We start from the raw sequence: 25162 nt of genomic DNA, 5'->3' as shown, positions 1-25162 counted from the left end.
TTTTTTAAAATGAATAAAGAATTGGAAAAAAAAGAAGTCAGTCTAAAAATTGCCTTGCTTATACATTACTTACTTATGTACAAACATTCCTGCCAACAAAGTTTCCCACATAAATTAAATTGTAAACACACAGATTGAAAGATGGCTTATTTCTATCATGATAGTTTGCCTGTTTTTATTGTTATTACTTTTTGTGCTGTTCTCTTGTGCCAGATACTAAGTTACATTGGGAATTAGAAAGCAGCTGTATCAGCGCCTCCTTACTTAGCAGCTCCAGCTCACTTAAGTGTCTTTTTCCCATGGGGGGTTCCTCCTGTATTGTCAGAGTATATTTAGTGCCACAAGGAATTAGTTTTTATATAGCAGTATTATGCAACTGTGCCTGCAACACAGCTAAGAGACATTCACTTCAGAATAGAAATAAAGATACCTTTTTATTGGACTGATATAATATGTTTCGTTTCAGAGCAAATGAAACTTCAGCGGATGCAGTTAAATCAATCCCAGAGAAGGGCTGAACTAATTAGTAACAGCAACGCCTCCAAGAAACCTGCCTCTTCTCACGCTGTTTCATACTACCCTGGTTGAATGAAAGAAGGACTGTAATTGCCTCATTCAGCTGGAGGCTCCATGAAACAAGCAAGCCTATTGGACTGTTTGGTCTCCCTAGCAACGTCTTGATTGGGGCTGCAGGAGTCACTGAAGAAAGACATTCTCAGGTAAAACCTGCAGAAGGCTATTTAACGTAGTTTAGCAAAGCATCAAGACGTTGTGTTGGTTTTGAGCCAGATATACTGAAATGACGTCTTTAACTATTTTATGTCTATGATAATTTTTTTTTTTTTTTAGTATGTTTGGCGCAAAGTTTAATCACTGAGGTGACTCTCTAGCAGTCACAGTATTTGGCGTTATAAAGTTTTATTTTATGAAAGGAGAGCGGGGTGTTAGGGCTTCTTCTAGCTCGATGAAAACTGGCCTCTATTAAGAAGCGCCTAGGGACCTTCCAATCTTAACCCTCTCCAGGCTGTTAACACATCCATGGAAGTAACTAGGGGTCACGGACTGCCATTCCCTCCAGAATCCAAGCACATGTGCACACAAGTCTATTTACTAGATAGATGTCCTGTGGACTCATAATATGGCCTTTCCCTCCCTCTGCGGCATCTCCGGCAGAGTTTTGGCATGGAGTGCATAACATTTGCTGTTGAGGCCTGAGTCTGGCTCTTCATATTGTTAGGATTGTATTTTCATTGTATTTAACAAAAAAAAAAAAAATTTGCTTATGGTAACTCTATATTCTAAACTAAACTGCGATCTTATTTTTATAGAAGCTTGTCTTCCAGAAACTCCCTTAGTCAAGTGGTTCGTGTAGTGGCCTGGGGAACTGGGTTCAATTCCCACTGCAGCTCCTTGTGACTCACTTAACCCTCCATTGCTCCAGGTACAAAATAAGTACCTACATGTAAACTGCTTTAGATTGTATCCACAGAAAAGCAGTTTATCAAGTGCCATCCCATTTCTCATTCCCTTGGATGAATTTGAATAGCCAATTTGAGACAACCTACTCTGTTATGTACAAGTTTACAAAGTCTAAGGCAGTGTCCCTCAAATTTTTTTAGCTCCGGCATACTAAATGGAGCAAATGTGTTTTGCAACACATTATAATTGAAATTATAAAATTGCAAAATCAATAAAAAATTAAAGTTGAAAGTTACTGTATTTATTTTAATTCTTTTAAGCTATGTATAGGTAATGATAACAACGGTGAAACTAAAGTACTATATATACCCAAATATAGGAGTACTGTAGTGGCAAAATGTCAGTTAAAGAGACTGTGAACAGTGCTATGATTGACCAAGAAAGCTACATTTAGAGGCTTGACCCCGGTTTGTGGTCTTTTCACCGAGAATGGTTCTGAACACCTTTTTCCAGTCAATAAGGAATTAGTCAGGGTGCTTTGAAGGAATGCCTTATTTGTTTGAAATACTGATTTTCCAATTGGGTCTCACCCTAGTGTGCTTAGTTATTTTCCTAGTAGTTTTGTTTGGGGATTCTATTACATATACACAGGAGTTCATGCATTAGGTGATCAATCCATACTTGTGAAAAGGGTGTCAATCACATCTTTAAGTTCCTCCTTACCAGTGGAGTATAGCTCCCTCTTCAGGTTTTCTTAAGTGCAAGTGAACCAAGAAGCAGTGGCGTACCTAGGGTATGTGGCACCCGGGGCCCATCATTTTTTGACACCCCCCCCCCCCCCCCATGTAAAATTTTTTTTTTTTTTTTTGCAATAACCATGAAATGGAATAAATGGTCAGAATAGAAACGGCACCAAAAAAAAAAGAAACAGGCAGTGAAAATTTTCTTTTATTGAACCTCATTTATGTAACCATTATTCCAAACATAACATAACATAAATTATGTCGGAATTGTCATGACATCAGAAGTACATATGGAGTAGTTGCAGGTGATGCTTGGGACAGTTCTGATTATGTTAGTTTGGTTTTATGTGTTTTTTGAATAGAAGGGTTTTTATTTCTTTTTTTAAGGTTTTGTAGTTTGTGGTCGAGGTCAATAGGTTGTAGAGTTGGGGGTCAAGTGTTGCAGCTCGAATGGCTAGGAGGTTGTCGAACAGTTTTTTTCTTTTGACGTTTTTGGTTGGAGGGTGTGTGAATGGTGCGTGAGTTCTCCTATGTCTGTTTGAAGTGGATTGAATTATTTAGCTGAAGAAATTAGTTACCCCCCCATTCCACACACATTAATTCTCTTCCATTTTTGTTCCCATTATAAAAAAACACTGATAAGTTCCCAGGAAAAAAATACATTAAAATAAGAAGTGAAAACAAAGGCCCCTACAGATGAGAACATAACATAAGAATAGCCTAACTGGGTCACACCAATGGTCCATCATGCCCAGTAGCCCATTCTCATGGTAGCCAATAGTGCTGCCCGATTCAGAGAAAAATATTTCATTCGATTCGATTCACCCTGTTTTCGATTAGATTCACTGTTAATGACACCGCTTTTTAAGTTTAAACAAAGTATAACAATAAATTTCACAACAACAATAAATTTCACAAAGTACTTAAAAAAAAAAATCACATTTTTCCATTAAAGCAGTTCTGGAGACATTTGCTTGAACAGTCTTTTTTCCCAGTCCATAAGCAAGCAATATGAAAAAGATTTCCTTAATTATCTACTCAAACATTTTTGCTATTTACTTTCATTGTACCTAGACTATTATTCAGTAGAAAAAATTGTTGCTGCTGAGTGCACCAATCCAGGGCAAGCAGACGCTTCCCCCATGTCTTAATAACAGACAATGGACTTTTCCTCCAGGAATTTGTCCAAACCTTTCTTAAAACCAGCTACGCTATCTACTTTTAACATAACTTCTGGCCACTTCATTTTTAAGCTTAGATCTTTCCTTCCAAACAGAGACCTTGCTAGATGTCAAATACAGCACAAGGTAACTTCACATGGACTTAACTGTGCAGGAAATGAATCTCCTCATACACCCACCATATAGTGCAAAAATGTGCAAAGGTCTGTTTTTTTCTTTCGATCACTACATAGCCTAATGCCACACAAGCAGCGCTGTTACAAACATATTCTGAAGGTCAATGCTAAGGTTGACAAAGTTTCCTTCCTTGGACCAGAAGGAGATACTGACAAACCACTGGAAGAGATTCTAAAACAACTACCCAGAAATAACACCCAAAGACCCACTCAGTGTGTGAACCAGTTGAGTGGAGTGGACTAACTGGGGGTGGAAATGGGCCCAGAGTTTGCTCAGCAGAATTTCCCAGACTACCTCTTCCTCTCAACACACTGACATGCTACCACCACCACCAACACTAGGAACACCTCACCGAGTATGCCAGCAATGCTTATAAACTTTATAAAACACATTATTATATTTTCTTATAAAGCATATATTTTAACTGAACTCAGCCTTGCCATTCACAAAAATAGAAAAGTTCCCATTTCAAGCTGTCTCATGTACACTTTTCAAATCTAACATATTGTAATCACAAAACAGAAAATAAAATTATTTTTTCTACCTTTTGTTCTCTGATCAATATTCAAATCTTGTTGGTCCCAGGCTCTTGTTGTCTTGCTTGCCAGGGTCTCCTTTCTCCGTGCTAACCATCCGTCTGCCATCTCTGTTCTCCCCTTCCGTTTCCCTTCCCTCTCCCGGAGATCTGGCATCTTTCCTTTTTTTTGTCTCCATCCACAGATTCACCTTTTCTCAACTCCCCACCACCCCAGGATCCACCATCTCTCCCTTTCTGTTCCCAACTATCCTCCTATCCAGTATCTCTATCCCCCCTCCACACCATCCCCTGTTTCCAAGTTCTCTCCCTTTCTGTTCCTTCCCTCCCTAAATCCCATTATGCACCATCTCTCTCCCACTCCTCTGTTTTTAGACCCATTATTTCTAACCCCCAAAGTCTGGCATATGCACGTATCTTTGAACCCCCCCTTCCCTCTCTCCCTCTGTGTACTTTTACACCAGGACCCCCCCCCCCCCGAAGGTCTGTCCCCCCTCAGAAGGGCTACACCCCACCCCTGAAGACCTGCACCCCCCGAAGGACTTTACCTCCCACCCGAAGGTCTGTCCCCCTCTGAACGCCTAAACCCCACCCCTGAAGGCCTGCACCCTCCCCGAAGGATTGTACCCCCCACCCGAAGGCCTGCACCCCCCCGAAGGCCTGTCCCCCCACTTGAAGGCCTGCCTGCCTGTCCCCCCCAAAGGCCTGCACCCCCCTTGAAGGCCTGTCCCACCCCCTTGTAGGCCTGTCCCCCCCTTGAAGGCCTGCCTGCTTGTCCCCCCTTGAAGGCCTGTCCCCCCCCTTGAAGGCCTGCACCCCCCCTTGAAGGATGGCACCCCCCAAAGGCCTGCACCCCCTTGAAGGCCTGTCCCACCCCCTTGTAGGCCTGTCCCCCCCTTGAAGGCCTGCCTGCCTGTCCCCCCCTTGAAGGCCTGCACCCCCTTGAAGGTCTGCACCCCCCCCGAAGGCCTCCCCCCCCCCCGAAGGCCTGTCCCCCCACTTGAAGGCCTGCCTGCCTGTCCCCCCCAAAGGCCTGCACCCCCTTGAAGGCCTGTCCCCCCCCCTTGTAGGCCTGTCCCCCCCTTGAAGGCCTGCCTGCTTGTCCCCCCTTGAAGGCCTGTCCCCCCCCTTGAAGGCCTGCACCCCCCCTTGAAGGATGGCACCCCCCCAAAGGCCTGCACCCCCTTGAAGGCCTGTCCCACCCCCTTGTAGGCCTGTCCCCCCCTTGAAGGCCTGCCTGCCTGTCCCCCCCTTGAAGGCCTGCACCCCCTTGAAGGTCTGCACCCCCCCCCCGAAGGCCTGCCCCCCCCCGAAGGCCTGTCCCCCCCACTTGAAGGCCTGCCTGCCTGTCCCCCCCTTGAAGGCCTGCACCCCCTTGAAGGTCGGCACCCCCCCCTGAAGGCATGCACCCCCCCTGAAGGCCTGCCCCCCCTTGAAGGTCTGCCCCCCCCCCCCCGAAGCCCTGCCCCCCCCCTTGAAGGCCTGCCTGCCTGCCTGTCACCCCCCCTCCCCCTGAAAGTCTGCCTGCCCGCCCGCCCGCCCCACCCTGAAGGCCTGATGCCCCGACCCACCCCGAAGGACCATTCGCCCCCCTGGCCTCCCCGCACTACCTATGAAGCAGCCGCAGCAAGATCGCGACGTCAGCTATCTTTGCGCTGCTTAGGAGCTGCTTCCTGCGCCGGGCTACCTTAAGCTACTGCCCCCCCCCCCACGCCCGAAGGACCGCTCGCCCCACTGACCTTCCAGCACACCTATGAAGCAGCCCGCAGCAGGATCAAGACGTCAGCAATCCCTCAGCTGCTTGGGCGCTGCTTCCTGCGCCGCGGTCCCGCCCCCTCCTCTGACGTCAGAGGAGGGACGGGACCGCGGCGCAGGAAGCAGCGCCCAAGCAGCTGAGGGATTGCTGACGTCTTGATCCTGCTGCGGGCTGCTTCATAGGTGTGCTGGAAGGTCAGTGGGGCGAGCGGTCCTTCGGGCGTGGGGGGGGACTGAGCGGCAAGGCCGGGAACACCCCCTCAGGGCTGGTACCCGGGGCGGCCCGCCCCCCCCCCGCCCCCCCTAGGTACGCCACTGCCAAGAAGAAGTGTTCTGATCTGTTCTGTTTGTTTATTATTTTCTGGTCTTTTTACTCTGTTTTTGGGAGGCATTGGTGCCAGAGGACCCCATATTTGGGGCTACTCTGCCTTTGAGAGAATACAGACTCCACGAGGTTGGACTGCAGCCTGCAGGACAACCCCTGGGTGTACGTGGGGCCACTGAAAATTTCTCAACCCAACAAAGTTGGGACAATCTCTATTGAGGGCTATACACTTAGTCCAGCAATTTTTCTACTTTTTTCATTCCATATTTGTCAGACGGAACAAAAATGTGAAAAATCACTGGACTAAGTGTATAATCCTTAATAGAGAGTGTATAATCCTCAATAGAGATTTGTTGGTTGGGCTGAGAACTTTTCAGTGCCCCCTTGTACCTGATGAGCCTCCATTCCTACCTGGGAGCCTGCTCACCTGAGCTTGAGTGTAAGCTTTGGGGGCCCCTGTGTGAATCTCTATGGGTTTCAGGGAGCTGGGGTTGAGGCTGGGGATCCGCGGGGGGGAGTGGTAGGAAGAAAATCTCTCCCAGAATCCGCAAATAACAAAGGCACAAAATGCAAGTACGTGGACACTGCAGAGCCCAAGAAATGCCAGTCTTGAGGTCCTGCAAGGGTCCTTGAGGCCTCTTGTCCAAGGACTTACACCAGAACTTGTGAATCTTCTGTGGAAAGCTTATTTGACTTGCCTGGGCCCGGAATGCACTGCATTACCTGTGAGCATGTCGGTATTGAACCAGGGACAGATGCCTCTTTAGGTCTCTCTGCCATGCAGGAGGCCAGATCCCAGCCTGTGTGACCAAGTGGAGCAGGACTGGGAGGATTCCATGCCTTTATTGTCCCAGGGCTCAGCTTCCTTCCTGGAGGATTCTGGTTCCCTGACAGGGACCGGGAGTCAAGAGGCGATAGTTGTTCTTGACCAGGGAGATGATCCGTTGGTGGGGTGGGAAAGATGGTAGAGGTGCTGATAAAGGACCTCATTATTGATCACCTTGACAGACACAATCTGATGAGGACCATTCAACACGGCTTCAGCAAGGGGAGATCTTGCTTGACTAACTTGCTGCACTTCTTCGAGGGAGTAAACAGGCAGATAGACAAGGGCGAGCTGGTTGACATTGTATATCTGGATTTTCAGAAGGCATTCGACAAGGTCCTGCATGAATGACTACTTTGAAAAATTGCGAGCCATGGAATCAAGGGTGAAAAACTCAAGTGGATTAAAAACTGGTTGGTGGATAGGAAACAGAGAGTGGGGGGTAAATGGACAATACTCAGACTGGAAAAGTGTCACAAGTGGAGTGCCGCAGGGTTCGGTGCTTGGACCCGTGCTCTTCAACATATTTATAAACAACCTGGAAATTGGTACGACGAGTGAGGTGATTACATTTGCAGACAATATGAAGTTATTCAGAGTAGTGAAGATGCAGGAGGATTGCGAAGACCTGCAACATGACATAAACACGCTCGAGAAATGGGCTGCGACATGGCAAATGAGGTTTAACGTGGATAAGTGTAAGGTGATGCATGTCGGTAATAAAAATCTTATACACATATACAGCATGTCTTGTGCGGTACTTGGAGGGACCCCCCAGGAAAGAGACTTGGGAGTATTGGTCGACAAGTCAATGAAGTCGTCCGCGCAATGTGCAGCGGCGGCGAAAAGGGCGAACAGAATGCTGGGAATGATTAAGAAGGGGATCACGAACAGATCGGAGAAGGTTATCATGCCGCTGTACCGGGCCACAGTACGCCCTCGCCTGGAATACTGCGTCCAGCACTGGTCGCCGTACATGAAGAAGGACACGGTACTACTCGAAAGGGTCCAGTGAAGAGCAGACTACATGGGCCATCATGTTTCTATGTAAAGCTGTATAACGTAATAAACAATACTTCACTCAATCCAGGAGGTACATACATCTCCAGTGTTATATTACTTATAACAGCTTCTCTCTATTCAGGAAAAGGTCTCAGAATTGGAGCCTACGCACAGTCTTGTCTTATAGACTGAAAGGTCAGCGTAGTTTTTAATGCTCCATGCTCCAGTCATTGGCCAAAAAACCTGAAATCTACATTTATTATTTATATTTAGTTATTTTTACTTGTATCCCAGGACAAGCAGGCAGCATATTCTCTACATGTGGGTGACGTCATCCACGGAGCCCCGTCGCAAACAGCTTTTCAAGCAAACTTGATTGAAGATCTCAAAGTTTGCTAGTGCTGCCCACGCATGCGTGTGCCTTCCTGCTCCACTAGAGGGCGCATCCCCTCCTCGTGGTCTTCAGATCTTAGTTTTCCATGGAGCCAGAAAGCCCTGTTTCTCTTCTCTGCGTTCTCTAAGTGCCTTTCTAGCACCGCGGCTTCTTTGTTTTACTTGGGAGTCGCTGTGAGGGTTGTTCATTACTTGTTTTTCGTTTTTTGTTTTCTTGGTTCGGCGACTGGGGGCTCCCAGTTCACCATGGCCACTTGGCCTTGAGTGGCTGCAGCCGTTTACCCTTATGTCCCGGCCTCTCACCGGGTTTAAAAAGTGCTCCCAGTTTGGTCGGGTTATTTCAATTACAGACCCGCACCGCTGGTGTATTTGGTGCTTGGGTGCGGATCACCCCACGGACACCTGTCCTTGTTGTGCCACTCTTCAGCCTCGGGCTCTTCGGTGACGTAGGGCCAGGATTGCAGAGCTCTTCGCCATGGAAGCTGCTCCTTCTTCGACCCCGGTCTCGGCCTCAGCCTCAGCCTCGGTCTCGACATCGGCCTCGAAGATCTTGGCCCCAGGCAAGTCTCCCTCGGCCTCGGCGGCCTCGACCTTGAAGACCTCAGCTCCGGGTAAGTCCCCTCTTCTTTCTTCAAGTTCAGTTCAACTACCGAAGAAGCCTTCCTCTGAGTCTCTGGCCATCCAGGCGGTGAATGTAGTCTCGCCGGCCTCAGCGAGACCACCCTCAAAAGCCTCCAAGCGTGCTTCCACCATATGGGAATACTCATCCTCGAGGTCGCCCTCGGTGGAACGCACTACTGCACCTGTCCGGCCTAATATGGTCACGGTGCCTATGTTCAAGGGGGTATTGAAGGCTATCATCTCCTCGGAGCTCTCCTCGGCGTTGGCTCAGCTTGCTCCGGCCTCGACCTCGCGTGTTGTGGACCATCCTGAGCGTCGCATCGAGGCTTCTTGGGGCAAGGCACGTCGATCTCGGCATCTGTCCTCGTCTGAATCATTGCCTCTCCCTTCGAGGCACGCTTCTTCCTCAAGCCGGCCTGTCGAGGCACCGGTCGAGGCGGCTTGCGAAGCGTCCCCGGGACTCCCCCCCCCCCCCCCCCGAGGCGGGGTAGGTCTCCGGGTCCTTGCTCTACCGGCTCTGTTAAGACTTCGGACCTCACCTTGTCCAACCCGAGTCTGCTAAGGTCGCCGGTCCGGTTGGGTTCCCTGATCCAGGAGGAGCCGACCTCGGGGGACCCTGTTTCCCGGGGCTTGTCCTCGGCCCAAGGTTCTCCGGGGCGCCGTCATCGGACATCAGCGGCACGTACACTGAGGTCCTCCCCTCTGAGGGTTTCTGAGCGTAAGCTTTCGTCGACCCCTCCTCGCTCTTTTAGCGGGGCTTCCTCGGCGTCAATGCTTGTGGATACGAATGTGCCTCCGCAGTATTCCAGGAAGGCTTCTCTCTCCTTTTCTGCTGCCCTGCGGTCTCATTCCACCACTCCCCTCGAGAGGCATTCTGAGGGCAGGCCATCTTCCTTCACTAGATTTGTTCAGGACATGGGGAAGGCCTTGCACTTGGACCTCCAGTCGGATTCCAAGTATACCAAGGAGTATTTGGAGGAGATGGAGCTCCCCTACCCTCCTAGGGAGTCCTTGTGGCTGCCCCTGAATCCAGTGTTGCAGCAGACTTTCTTTCGTAATCTTGAGACTCCCTATGCTATTCCCTCCAAAATGGAGTCTCGGTACTGGACGGTGCCTTGCAAAGGGTTTGAGAAGGCGCAGCTTTCTCACCAGTCCTTGGTAGTGGAGTCTACCTTGAAGAAGTCTTATCTATCCAAGGTCTATGCCGCTGGGCCGGGAGGGCAGGACTATGGATAAGTTCGGGCGACGCATATATCAGAACTCCATGATGGCGAACCGAGTCCTGAATTACAACTTTACCTTTACATCCTATCTCAAGTGGTGTATCAAGTTCCTACCTTCCTTCGAGGACGATTTGCCTTCTAAGCGCCGTGCGGAGTTTCGCCGGCTTGTGGATACGCTGTCGCAGCTGCGGCTGTACGTGTTTCAGGCCTCCTATGACGCTTTTGAGCTGTCGTCCAGGGTCTCGGCCTTCGCTGTGGCCATGCGTTGCCTGGCGTGGCTCTGCATTGTCGACATGGACCCGAACCTGCAGGACAGGTTGGCCAATCTCCTGTGCTTGGGGAATGAGTTGTTCGATGATTCCATCGAGGCTGCTACAAAACGTCTCTCCGAACATGAACGCTTCTTCGCTGCCTTGGTCCGGGCTAAGGCGAAGCCCGCTCCGCCCAAGACCTACCAGCTGCCTGCCCGGTGGTATCCGCAGAAGTCCACGCCGGTGTTTTCTCGCCCTCCTCCTCGTCGTCTGCAGCAGCCAAGGGTTCCTCCTAAGCCTCAGACTCCTGGTGCGCCTAAGCAATCGCCGTCCTTTTGACTGGCCCGGTGGGAGAGGGCTGCCCTCTTCCGCCTCGGGAGCTCCCCCTCTGCCCATCAGGGGCGTCTCCACGCCTTTTATCAGCGTTGGGCGGAGATCACTGCAGACTCTTGGGTCCTCTCCGTCATTCGGGAAGGGTACTCCCTCAACTTCCGGGCTTTGCCTCCAGACAGGCCTCCTGGAGAGTCTCTTCCCGATAGGGCGCAGCTTCCTCTTCTACTTTTGGAAGTGCGGGCCCTCCTTCGCCTGCAGGCGGTCGAGGAGGTTCCCCCTTGTCAGCGGAGCTCCGGAGTTTATTCCCGGTACTTCCTGGTTCCCAAAAAGACCGGACACCTTCGCCTTATACTGGATCTGCGGAAGCTGAACAAGTTCCTGGTTCGGGAGAAGTTCCGCATGCTTTTGCTTCCCATCTTGTATCCCTTGATGGCCGAGGGGGATTGGTTGTGTTCCCTGGACCTGAAGGAAGCCTACACTCACATTCTGATACATCCGGCTTCTCGACGGTTTATCCGCTTTCAGGTGGGAGACCTCCACTTGCAGTATCGGGTCCGCGATGGGGCTCCGTGGATGACGTCACCCACATGTAGAGAATAGCTGCCTGCTGTCCCTGGATAACACCTGTTACGGTAAGTAACTGCTATTTTCAATTTTGATTTTTTTTTTTTTTTTTAATAACTTAATCTAACTCAAAGTATCATTCAGCATTTTAAAATTGCCAAAGATGCACTACTCCATTGGTTTGAAAAAGATTGACAGATAGTCACTTATCTCAATCAGTATTTGTTCTAGAATGCCGACATGGCCAGCATTTCGCGGATTTTATTCTTTGTCTGCTGCTTCAGGGCCAATAATAAAGCATCAAGACATCTATAAATGAAACTCTACCCTATCCAACCATCCTGTTTGCAGGATATCTACCATAAAGTCTGGCCAGTAACATTATCATGTTCCAAGTTAGTGGAGTTAACATAAGAACATAAGATGCTGCAGCTCAGTAGGGTACCCTGTTACTGGGCATCATTGATGCCCTCCCCAGCCCAATCCTACACCAAATCATCACATATGGGGCACAAACTGTGCAAGTCTGTCCAATACTTGCCTTAGTCCTTTAATTTACATTCTTCGTTTTCTAATTAGAGATCCTCTATGTTTATCCCACACTTTTTTGAATTCCATCATCATTTTCCTCTTCACCACTTCCCTCAGGAGGGCATCCCAGGCATCTACCACCCTCTCCGTGAAAAAGAATTTCCTAACATTGCTCCTGAGCCTTCCTCCTTGCAACCTCAAATTATGCCCTCTAGTTTTACCATTTTCTCTTCTCTGGAAAAGATTTGGTTCTATATTAATACCTTTCAATTATTTAAATGCCTATCATATCTCCTTCAGAGTTACATATTTAGGTCTTCCAGTCTCTTATCATACTTCTTTAGGTTCAAACTCCTTATCATTTTTATCGCCTTCCTCTGGGCCGCTTCAAGTCTTTTTATATCCTTCACCAGATACGGCCACCAGAACTGAATACAGTACTCCAAGTGTGGCCTCACCAACGAGCTATACAAGGGCATCAACACCTCCCTTCTGTTGGTTATTCCTCTTTCTATACAGCCTAGCATCCTTCTGGCTACAGCCACCGCCATATCACACTGTTTAGATGCCTTTAGATCCTCAGACACAATTGCCCCAAGGTCCTTCTCTCCTTTAGTGCTATCAACCTATCACCTCCCAACACATACGGTTCCCTCGGATTTCTACCCCCCCAAATGCATTACTCTGCACTTCCTCGTATTGAATTTGGGTGCCACACGTTAGACCAGTCTTCTAACTTTTGCAGATCCTTTTTCATGTTGTTCACTCCCTTACCTTCTAACCCTTCAGCAATGTTACTCTCAAACATATTAAACAGAATCGGTCCTAGCACCGATCCCTGAGGCACTCCACTAGTCACTTTTCCCTCCTCCAAGCAAATTCCATTAACCATATCCTCTGATCCAGCTATAGAGAAACATGAATTTTTGGTCTGTACATATCGTAAAATATTCCCCTTTGATGTGCCTAACAACCAACAATTCTGTGACCTCAGCGTCCTTGGCGGAGTATATAGTGTTAGGTATTTTGCCAAATAATTTGGCAGGATGTCATAAAGATCTTGTTGGACAAGTTTCAAAACTTTGAATTGGATACAATACAGAATTGGTAACCAATGCTAGAGACTGAGGCAGTAGAGCCTTCTCCTCAGCTTCTGATGGCTGGGATGGACTTCATGTTGGATGATTAAATGACCTTTTGAGAGGGCTGGCTTCAGAGTCAGCATATTCTACATATGTCAGCCCGTTGAATGCTTTGGATTCGGCAGTAAGCTGCTGATATGTCCTCCATGGTAACTCTAGCCCGGCTGCCTTTCCTGGGGCAGTTGCTGTTGTGGCAATTGACTGGATGCCCTTATGAATTTGTTAATGGATCATTGTCCATGGGTTTGCCGGATGGTATAGCGCCCCCCTTTTTGGGGCTTCCAAATGAAAAGCCACCTATTTAAGGCCTTCAATACCATTGACTTCACGGAAGCCCAATATGCTGGTTTAATTAATATATATTTTATTAACAATCAATAACAGGTTACAAGAACAAATCTTTACAGCACATGGAGCTGACAGATATTATGCCTCAAGCGCTTGAGTATACCTGGATGTCTGTCCTCCTTTCATAATCACAAAGGCTGTCTCTTATACATTCTTGATAGCCTATGGCCACATTGGCACTTAACATATTATTTTTTATTGGTCATTTACAAACGTCATTACATTTAGCAGTTTATTAATTGGTTAATAAAATATCTGGGTCATACCATACGGTGTCCTGTTTACTAAAATAACTATCTATTCCCGTCAAATGTCATTTCAATATCAGGTCATCAACTTTGAGCTTTTGGGTCCAATAGGGCTCTGCCCATTTCAGGATATATCTCGCAAATGAAGTATTTTTATATTCTTGGTCAAGACATGTCCTCATCCTTCTTAGGTTCACTTCTCTGTTCTTATGGCACTACAGCAGATGTGACACCAGTTGCCATGTAAAAGAATAAGTTTTGTTTCACTCGCTCATTTTAGCATAAGTTTCGAGTGGCTTGTTGATTTCAGCAAGCTATTCTCAGCATAGATTGTGCAAAAGTTTACAGCTATAGTCAGAGCATTTTTCAGTCATTTGTAGGCCTTTGATAATGTGGCCTATTATGTTAAGGGATTTCAGGGTGTCTTCACCTTTAGTTACATAAAGGACTTGATCTTCACCTGTATACCTATACAGGACTCTCTCTCTCCTCCTCCCCTATCACAAAGGATTTTTTTGTCTACAGATCACATTATCCTTCCTTGTTGCGGACATCCGGTCAGGGATCCACGGGTCGGTTTGTGACCTACAGGCACTATCAGCCTGCCTTTGCCCAACCTACCAGAAAAAAAAATTAAAAATGACACCAGGGAGTAGAGGACCCCTCTGTGGATAGGGGGTTTGATTTTGCAGCGTCTGCAGGCCTGGGTGCACATAGCAATAGATCAGTGGGTCTTGGGAGTTTCTTTGGTCAGGCTACAAGCTGGAATTTGCCCAACCCCTGTTAGATTGGGTTGTGGCTTCTCTTGCCAGGAGACCGGACACAGCGCGCATAGTCCAGGCTACTGTTCAGCGTTTCCTGGATATTTGAGCAATAGAGCCTATGTCAAGCGCCCTTTCGGGCTCAGCAGATACTGTTGTTTACTTCATCGTACTAAGAACTGCATCAGTAGATTGGAGATCTCTTCTGGATCTAATATAACTGGAGGTGGCTCTCCAGCTTCCTCAGTTCCAGATGGAGACCGTGAAATCAGTCTTTGCAGCAGTGGCTCTGGAGGAGTTTCTGGCCTCCTGGAATTTTGAGGAGGCTCACTGCTACTTTCTGCAGTTTCATGTACGGGATCGACTTTATCAGTTTTCAGCTCAGCCATGTGGTCTGACAACAGCACCACTGTGCTGGTGGTTGGGGCAGCTCATTGGAGGAGAATGAGGTTGCAAGTTCATCCATATCTGGATGGCTGATTGCTCAGAGCGCCCTCATTGGAAGTGGGGCGCGCCACAGTGGAACAGGTATTCCAGGTTCTGGAGGACCTGGACTGGATTGTCAGCTTCATCTGCAGTAACAGCCATCCTCATAATCGCTGGATTTCCAGGGGGTGCTGTTCGATACGGTGGAGAACCGTGTATACCTGCCCGAGGCTCGGAGACTGAAGCTGTGTTTGCAGATTTCAGAGTTTAAAAACAAACAAACCACAAGTTGGCGCCTTAGGTTCATGACTACCTAAAGGATCTAAGTTCCAAGGGGGCTGCTGGAGATGGTTCCTTGGGCGAGGGCATATTTGCGTCCTCTTCAGTAGGCCTGGCTCTCTCGCTGGGCACCCCAACGAGATGTCTTAGCCATGAAACTGCCATGGGGTTTGGATGCTTCGCCCTCAGTTGCTCTGTCAGAGTGTTCCATTGCACATTGCCTCCTGGATGGTGGTAACCATGGATGCCAGCCTTTGGGCTGGTGAGGCTCACTGTCTCCGTCTTCTTCAGGACAACTGGACTCTGTTATAGAGGAAGTGGTCCATCCTTTGTCTAGCCCTAAAAGACTTCCTGAGGTTTCTGGAGGGGCTGGCGGAGTCCTGCCTTCTTTTCCTTTGGACGGCACGTTATCTCTGATGGCGGCGTATGGGGCCAGAGTGGACTATATTTCAGCGGACTTTATCAGCTATCAGACTCTAGACAATGGAGAGTAGACCCTGTCACCTCAGGCACTTCGAGCGATTGTGAGGCGCTGAGGTCAGCCCCTCATTGACTCCATGCGGCAGGGGGAAAAAAAAAGTGTGCCACGCATCTTCAGCCGGAGATTTGAGCTCAGTAGCAAGGGGCTCGAGGCACGAGTATAGCCGTGGCCTCCAAATGTTCTTCATTACGTCTTTCCACCCAGGCCAAGGTCCTTCGGTGCTTGAGAGTCATCCAGGCCACGTCCTTCTAGTGGTTCCAGACTGGCCTCAAGAACTGTAGTGTGTGTCTCTAATGTGTTTCTGGGTTCGGCGCGGTTGGCGCTTGAGCGTCTACCCGGGCCTTCTTGCTCTGGCCCGGTTGAAATGGAAGTTCCGGGTCACTTTGCTCTTCCTACTTGGCTCTTGAGCATGCAGTCTTAGATCCTACAGGCTATTTGGAGCTTGTGTTTGATCCACTGCTCAAATCTAAGAAGTTGTCAAGGTGTCTGTCTCCTTTGAGGTGACCAGACTCCGGGGGGGACCTTTGTTCGGCTCCAGGGTCACGGAGCCTTCCTTTTCCCCGTGCTGGCCTGGATAGAGTCCTCACAGTGGCGTCTTTGTGTGCCCCGAGGATCAGGCTGACCTGTTTTCCATCTCGGGATAGTTTGTTCTAGTTCACGTCGCATCCAGTTATTGCTCAGAGTTTTTTGTTTGTTTTTTTTTAAAGGGACTCTTCGGCCACCCGTTAAGCATTTGTTTCCGATCTGGGACCTTGACGTGGTGCTGTCGGGCCTTGCCAGAGCTCCTTTTGAGTTTCTTCTGGATGCATTTCTCCTGGATTTAGCTCTCCTGTTTGTTTTCTGATTGGAAACCCTAAGGGCATAAGTGAATGCAATCTGTGGGTGTTGTCTTGTCAGGACCCCTTTTCTCCGCATTTCAGAGATACAAGTTTCTTTATGGACAGTTCCTTCCTTTTTGCAGACAGTGGTTTCAGCTTTCCATGTCATTCAGGAAGTGTGTTCACCTGGTTTTCTGCCAATGAGTTCCAAACATCAGGATTGGCTTATGAGGAAACTAGGCATTGCACAGGATGCTTCTGAGTTCTCTGGAGGGCATTAATGAGTTTCGTCTTTCTGGCCCTCTGTTTGTGCTGACTCGTTTGTTGAAGCTTAGTGTTTCTGCTTCTACGGCCACGATGTCCAGGCAGATTTGTAGAGCCATTTCATACTCCTACATTCTTGCAGGGAAAGAGTCCCGTTTCTATTTGGGTGCATTTTGCCAGGAGTGTAGCTTCTTTGTGGTCCAAAGCTAGATTTTTTTCTCCTGAGGAGTTTTGCAGGGCTTTGACATGGTTGTCTCTTCCCACGTTTGCAAAATTCTACAGAGTAGATGGTGCTGCCTGTCAGAACTCGGCTTTTCAAGTTTCAAGTTTATTAAAAAAAATTTTATACCGCTTAATCAAATTTCTAGGCCGTGTACAATGTAAAAATTACATAAAAACAAATTAAAATTAGAAGTACTAGACAAACCCAGGATAAATTAATAAAACACATAACAAAACATATAGACTAACTCCACACAGTTGGGGAAGAAGGGCAAGAACTACAATCTTTGAGGAAAAGAGCACAGTAAAGAGGAGAAACAATAGGTTAGGGTAAAAAGCTATAAAGCTTGTTTTGGTCCTTAAAAGGACAGTTATTGTCCAAAAGCATCCTGGAACAAGAATGTTTCTAATTTCGATTTAAATTGATTTAATACGGTTTCGATGTGTAAATGATTAGGTAGCGAAATCCAAAGAGAAGGTGCAATAACGACAAAATTATGGGATCTCAACGTATTGATTGATTTTAGAGATGATATGACAATGAGATTCTGTGACATTGAACGAAACAATTTAGAAGGAGTATAGGGAATTAAGAGTCTATCAATGAACTCTGGTTGATTGTTTGAATGGGTTGTAAAAGTTAAAAGTTCTCGATCTTGAAGGCCGGCACAACAAACCCACCCTGACTAGTTGGGGGACTGCTTTTGTACATCCCTATGGTCTAGAATGTCTTGCCTGTTGCACTGGAAAAGGAGATTATGTACTTACCCTGGTAAGCTCTTTTCCAGTAGATAGGTGAGACATTCTAGACACCCACCCTGTCCTTGCTGTGCCTGCGATTTCAGAGTTCAGGTCAGATGTCTGACTCCCTGTGCTTCTCCTATCTGTTTTGTGGGCCGGTCAGCCCTTTGGGGCCAGGGAGAGTTTTGTGTATATGTTTTCCATGTTATGGGAGTAGTTCCTGAGCTGCTTTGAAACCTATGTTGACAGTTAAAAGCACTATTTATTTGTTTTGAGCAAAACACTTGTTTAGCCTGTTGTTGCACATGGCTCTATTTCACAGATGGTAGTGCCTCTCTATGCTTGGGTATGGACTGATGGGAGGAGCTAAGCTAGTCTGTGATAAAACCTAGAGGCGGAGTGAAAAACTTATAGTTCTCTTCTGCAATCCATGCGAGTAGGGGGAATATCCCTATGGTCTGACTCTAGAATGTCTCACCTATCTACTGGAAAAGAGCTTACCAGGGTAAGTACATAATCTCCTTTTTTTGCCTCAAAACTTGTTGGGATGGGGCCCTTGGGCTCCTCTGCTCTAATTTGTTCTTCAGGAGCATCTATGTGCCACGTGGCGCAGCCAGGAGAGGCAGGAGCACAAAGCTTAGCCTCTCCACTGACTAGGCAGCTGACAAAACAGGCAGCTGGCCTGTTGGGGTGGCCTTCTCTGTTTCGGGGCCCAGTAGCGCTGCCATTTCTGTGCAATCAGACGTGGACAAACTGCAGCCCGAGAAACGCAAGTGTAAGTTATCTGAGGGAGACTCCAAGTTTTTTTTGTGCTTGATATACTGCATTGACAAATGCATCTATGCGGTTTACATTTAGAATACAAATAAAAATAGAAAATACAGTCCAATAAGAAAAAATATGAAATCTTTGTGCCATGCCTTTCGGGACAGCTGTGCTGCTTCTATGCAGTTCCTCTGCATCTTGGACTTGTCCCTCAGTAGCTTTGCTCTGTGAGCACATTTTCTTTGCAGACCCTGCTCTTGCTATAACTGAAGATGGTGATCAGTTTGCTGACACCTTGTTTCTGGGGGTGCCTTTCCCGAGACTGAGGACCTAGGCCAGCATGCCAGATCCTTGGTTCCTTCTCTGGGTTTAGAATATTCCCATGGTTCTGCGTTTATTTCAGTCTGCTGCCTTTCTGAAACTCTTTTGGGAGTCTCTGCCGGAGCTCAATTTGAACCTGCAATTGGCTCATTCTGCTTCCTTCTCTCTTATGTCTGGTGTGAGAGCTCAATCTGCAGTGTTTGACTGGCATCCTGAATTTTCACATTGTAATCTTGGAGCAATGGATGTCTCAGGAAGGGACTCTTGCAGGAGCCAGACTCTCTTATCCCATCTGCTTCTTATAGCACCTCGAGTGGTCTCCCTGGTTGCACAGGTATTTAAGCGCACCTCCCTTTCCAGCAAAGCTGGTATGGGGTTCCAGGCCATGCAGGTCAGCTGTGTGAATGTAGTTCTCAGGAGACTCTTTGGGACAGTAGCTTTGGGAGTCAAAGCTGTCTCGGTGATATCCTTTGCTACACGCGCTTGTCTATCCATGCTGCGCACTTTTGTGCATGAGGGTGTTAAGCCACCTCCATCATCATCTCTCATCTGGTGTGGATTATGTTGCTGCCGCCCTGTATACCCTTCTGTGTGTTCTTGCTAAGGCATCCGCATATTTCTTTTCTGCTGGCAGGATGCTCTGGATCAGACAATGGGCTGGTGCTTCCACCTCTAAAGCTACTTTTGTTCATCTTCCCTTTATGGGGCAGTTGTAGTTTGGCTCAAGCCTGGCAGATCTCATGTTTCTGTGGTGGACTGTTGCCCTAAGACCCTATCTGACAGCAGACCCAGGACTTCCAGAGGTTCTGGATGCTCTTATTTTTGTGGCTCCAGGTGCTCTCATCCATCTTCCAGTTTTAAGACTTGGAGATTTTCTCAGGACTGTGAACAGTGGTTCTCTGACTCCAGGCATAACTAGTCTTCCGCCTCTGCAGACCCGTTACAATAATTCCAGGCTGAGGGAAGCTCCTATTCATATAGGGGGCAGACTTCCTGCAGTAGTGCTGCCCGATTCATGAAAAAAAATTTCGATTTGAATTTCCTGCCCAATTGGGTGTTTTTTTTCCAAACATCCTGGTGGGTTTATTTTATAGACTCTTCACCCCCTTTGCCCTCTCCTACCCACACTGGTCCTGTGGTGTAAACAAAATAAACAAACAAAAAATACTTTTCCTCTCTCTGTTAAATCCTAGCTCACGTTCGCAGTCTAACACCAGCTTTGGAAGGATACACATTTAATCTGACACATTGTAATCATAAAACAGAAAATAAAACAATTTTATCCCAGGACAAGCAGGCAGGCTATTCTCACATGTGGGTGATGTCATCCGATGGAGCCCCGATGCGGATGCCTCACAAGCAGACTTGCTTGAAGAAACTAGAAGTTTCGAGTCGCCCACACCGCGCATGCGTGAGTGCCTTCCCGCCCAGCACAGGGCGCGTCTTCTCAGTTCTTAGTTTTCCGCGGAGCCGAGAAGTCCGTCTTTGACTCTCTGCGTTCAACTTCGTTCACTTTTGCCTTCTCTTCGATTGCGGCTTGTGTTTTTTTCTTCACGAATCGCTGTTTTAATTTGTTTTATTTCGTTATCTTTTAAAAAAAAAAAAAATTTTTATCTTCCGTCCGTTCTCCGGGACGGGCTGCTCGGCCGCAGCCCGCGAGCTTCGTCTTTGCAGCAGCTATTTTTCAGCCTATGACCACGTCCTACTACAGGATTTAAGAAATGTAGCAAGTGTCGGTGCACGATCTCCCTCACGGACCCTGCCTCAAGTGCCTTGGGCCAAAACATCATCCAACCTCGTGCCTTCCTTGCCCAACACTTCAGCCTCGAGTATTCAAGCATCGTTGCATTTTGGTGGATAAGCTCTTCGACATGGAGTCTCCATCTGATCCCTCGACTTCGAAGGCGTCTTCGACCTCGACTTCCATCGATGCTCCTTCGGCGCCTTCTGCTTCCACCTCAAGCCTTATCAAACCTTCATCGTTTGCAGCGGCTCTTGCTTCGATGTCACCTGCTTTATCTTCCCCTGTTTCCTCAGTCAGATAGCTCAGCAGTCAGTTCCGCCGGTGGTGATTAAAGTGTCCAAGACTACTAAGTCGAAGGAACCTCCAGCCAAGGCAGGTGGACCGGTTTCAGACGCGGAACCCACCTTGCCAGCTTCTTTCCAGACCATTTTAGAGAAGCAGTTTCTTCAGTACCTTACTATTATGGGTCCTAAACTGCTTCCTATTATCCTGCCTGGGCATTTAGCAGACTCCTGCGAGGTCGAGCCGCTTCCTATGTCCCAGTCGGGGCCTTCACACTCTTCGCAGGAAGCGAGTGTCTGGTCTGCCATCCAAGCACGAAAAGCAAGGAGTAGATTCTTTGCGAGTGCCTCAACGAGAATCCTCACTCTCTCAGCAAGGAGCAGAGTCTTTGCGAGTGCATCGAGGTTCCTCTTCCAAGCCTCTGGAGCTTCGATCTACAGCCTCTAGCCCTATTCATACCTTGGCATCGGCTGCCTGTGTCTCCGAGGCGAAATCTCGATCCTCGAGATCTGGTTTTAGACACAGCTCTCATCATCACTCGAGGCCATCATCGAGGCATTCTTCCAGGCATCATTCTTCGCAGGATATTCCCTCTTCCTCGAAGCCTCGTTCTACTCCAACCTCAACCAGACCACCGACTCCTCGGTCGAGATCTCCAATGCCGGACCTCGAGGATGTTCCGGTCTCAGTTGCCTCGTCCAAATCACCAGGTTCCTTCGATGCTTTTTTCCATGCCGAAGATTTTTCTTCAACTCAAGCTGCCTCGACGTCCTCAAGTCCTTCTCGAGACCAAGCCTTACCAGATCAGCTATCTTTTTCGTCTTTCTTGCGACAGATGTCTCTGGATTTGGATGTGAAATTATACTGGCTCCAAATATTCTAAGGAATATCTAGAAGTCATGCGTCTTCCTCAGCCTCTGGCTGAGAGTCTCAAGCTTCCACTTCATAAGCTTTTAAATCAGACTTTTGCTCGATGCATGGAGACTCCTTTTTCCATACCAGCAGTTCCAGGAAAATTGGACTCGAGGTATAAAACTGTGCATCACAAAGGATTTGACAACACGCAGCTCTCCCTTCAATCCCTGCTTGTTGAATCCTCCTTGAAGAGATCTCATCCTTCCAAGGTCTATGCCACAGTTCCTCCTGGGAGAGAAGGGAAAACTATGGGCAAATTTGGACATCGTATCTACCAGAATGCTATGATGTCCTCTAAAGTCCTCAACTATAATTTTTATTTCATTACTTATTTTGAATTTCTTCTTTCCCTTCTGCCGAAGTTTTTGGCTTATATGGACAGCCAAATGCATTTTGAGTTTCAAGAACTGATTTCTTCTTTCTTTCAATTGCGTCTCTATCTCCTTCAATCATCTTATGATGCTTTTGAGCTATCTGCCCGAGCGGCTGCTTGCTCAGTGGCTATGCATCATCTTGCCTGGCTTCGAACCATTGACATGGAATCTAACCTTCAGGACCGCCTGGCTAATCTTCCTTGTCAAGGCAACGACCTCTTTGACGAATCCATCGAGGCGGCCACCAAGAAGTTGTCTGACCATGCAAAATCGTTTGCTTCCATCGTCAGACCCAAGCCAAAGCTGACTCCTGCCAAGCCTACATGCCCTCCTGTCATCTATCAGAGGCGTTTTCCTCCAAAGCCGGCTCCTTATACTCGCCCTCCTTTGAAAAAGCAGCATCCTCAGAAGCAACAGCAAGCCCAATCTTCTGCTGCACCTAAGGCTTCTCAGCCTTTTTGACTGTTTACATCAGAGCATAACCTCCATCGTTCTGACTCTGTCTCCTTTTCCCCCTGTCAGAGGTCGTCTCCATCATTTTTACCACCGATGGACGATAATTACATCCGACCTCTGGGTACTTACCATCATCAGGGAAGGATACTCTCTTCATTTCACTCAGGTTTCACCAGAGCTTCCTCCAAGAGAGTATCCTTCCAATCCATCCCAGACCACCCTTCTTCTTCAGGAAGCTCAAGCTCTGCTTCATCTCCATGCCATCGAGAACAGGGGGTTTTACTTCTGTTACTTCCTTGTTCCGAAGAAGACGGGCGGTCTGCGACCCATTCTGGATCTCAGGGCTCTCAACAAATTTTTAGTCAAAGAAAAGTTTCGAATGTTGTCCCTGGCATCTCTTTATCCCCTTCTCGAGCAGAACAACTGGTTATGCTCTCTGGATCTCAAGGAGGCCTATACTCATATTCCCATCCATCCGGCCCTCAGATTTTGGGTGGGGAATCTGCATTACCAATACAGAGTTCTACCCTTCGGCCTGGCCTCGTCTCCCAGAGTGTTCATCAAGTGCCTGGTTGTGGTAGCAGCAGCTCTATGGAATCATGGTCTTCAGGTATTTCTCTATCTAGACGACTGGCTACTCAAAGATTCCACATCTCAAGGGGTTATTGTAGCGATCCAACGGACTATCTGGTTCCTACAAAGTTTGGGATTCGAGATCAACTTTCCCAAATCTCAACTTCAACCCTCACAGAATCTGCAATTCATTGGAGCCATTTTGGACACTGTCGAGCTCAGAGCATTCCTTCCTCAACAACGTCAGGAGGCTCTTCTACAACTTTGTCACACAGTGTCTTCTCGCTCTTCCATCTTGGCAAGACATATGATGGTTCTTCTGGGTCACATGGCCTCCACAGTACATATGACTCCTTTTGCCAGACTTCACCTCAGAATACCTCAGTGGACCCTGGCATCTCAATGGACTCAAGTTTGCGATCCTCCTTCTCGACACATTTCAGTCACTCCTTTCTTCAAGAAGTCTCTCCATTGGTGGATGCTCTCTTCCAATCTTTCCATAGGCTTGCTTTTTCAAACACCCCCTCATCAGAAGGTCCTCATGACAGACTCTTCGACCTACGCTTGGGGCGCTCATATCAATGGTCTCCGTACTCAAGGCCTCTGGACCAGTACGGATCGTCAGTGTGATATCAATCAGTTGGAACTCAGAGCGATCCTCAAAGCTCTCCATGCTTTTCAACATCTACTTCACGACTCAGTAGTCCTCATTCGCACGGACACCCAAATTGCCATGTATTATGTCAACAAACAGGAAGGGACAGAGACTGCCTCCCTTTGTCAAGAAGCTCTGGTAGTTTGGGACTGGGCAATCCGTCACAACACATTCCTCAAGGCTGTCTACATTCAAGGGGTGAAGAATTGCTTGGCGGACAACTTGAGTCATCTCCTGCAACCTCATGAATGGACACTCCATTCCTTGCCTCTTTATCACATTTTTTCACAGTGGAGAACGCCTCAGATAGACCTCTTTGCAGCTCCCCACAACAACAAACTGCCTCAGTTCTGCTCCAGGATATACTCTCCTCATCGCCTCGAGGCAGATGCTTTTCTTCTGGAATGGACATATCTTTTCCTCTATGCATTCCCTCCTTTTCCTCTCATTCTCAAGACTCTGGTCAAGTTGAAGAACTATCATACCACCATGATTCTAATTGCTCCTCAGTGACCGAGACAGCCCTGGTACTCCCTTCTACTTCAACTCAGCAGCAGGGAGCCTTACCTTCTACAAGTTTTTCCTTCTCTGCTTACACAGAGTCAGGGATCTCTACTTCATCCTAACCTACAGTCTCTACACCTGACAGCTTGGTACCTTTCAACATAACCCCTCTTCAGTTTTCTCAATCTGTAAGAGACGTTTTGGAAGCTTCTCGAAAGCTTACAACTAGACATTGCTAACACCAAAAATGGACTAGATTTTCTACAAGGTGTTTTTCTCATCATAAGGAGCCTCAGCATTCCTCCTTATCTTCTGTTTTGAACTATCTTTTGCACTTATCCAATTCTGGCCTCAAGTCTACATCTATACGAGTCCATCTCAGTGCAATCGCGGCTTTTCATCAGCCTATTGAAGGGAAACCCCTTTCTGCTCATCCGGTGGTTTCCAGATTCATGAAAGGACTTTTCAATGTCAATCCTCCTCTCAAACCGCCTCCTATGGTTTGGGATCTCAATGTTGTCCTTTCTCAACTCATGAAGCCTCCATTTGAACCAATTGATAAGGCTCATCTGAAGTATCTCACTTGGAAAGTGGTGTTTCTCATTGCCCTCACTTCTGCTCGACGAGTCAGTGAGCTGCAAGCTTTAGTTACTGACCCACCATTCACTGTGTTTCATCATGATAAGGTGGTTCTTCGTACTCATCCGAAATTCCTGCCTAAAGTGGTCTCAGAATTTCATCTCAACCAATCCATTGTACTTCCAGTGTTTTTTCCAAAGCCTCATTCTCACCCTGGAGAATCAGCTCTTCATACTCTGGACTGTAAACGTGTTTTGGCCTTCTACTTAGAACGCACCAAACCACACAAAACTGCTCCTGAACTTTTTGTCTCCTTCGATCCAAACAAGTTGGGACATCCTATCTCTAAGCGTACCATCTCAAACTGAATGGCGGCTTGTATCTC

The 25162-nt window shown here is 47.6% G+C and overlaps 1 protein-coding gene across 3 annotated transcripts in view; it reads left to right on the top strand.

Moving 5' to 3' along the window:
• Positions 1-626: 626 nt before the first annotated feature.
• Positions 627-25162, top strand: part of UBE2U (ubiquitin conjugating enzyme E2 U) — a 355232-nt gene continuing 330696 nt past the window's right edge. For 2 of the 3 annotated variants that reach the window (XM_033918287.1, XM_033918269.1), the window contains exon 1: positions 681-719. The gene's annotated coding sequence lies outside the window, so the exon portion shown is untranslated. Of the gene's footprint in view, positions 720-25162 lie in introns of all 3 variants that reach the window. The other variant, XM_033918277.1, reaches the window with a different exon arrangement.

The sequence above is a fragment of the Geotrypetes seraphini genome, chromosome 1 (genome assembly GCF_902459505.1).
Source record: "Geotrypetes seraphini chromosome 1, aGeoSer1.1, whole genome shotgun sequence".
NCBI classification, from domain to species: domain Eukaryota; kingdom Metazoa; phylum Chordata; class Amphibia; order Gymnophiona; family Dermophiidae; genus Geotrypetes; species Geotrypetes seraphini.
This window is presented reverse-complemented; position numbering and strand designations above follow the sequence as displayed.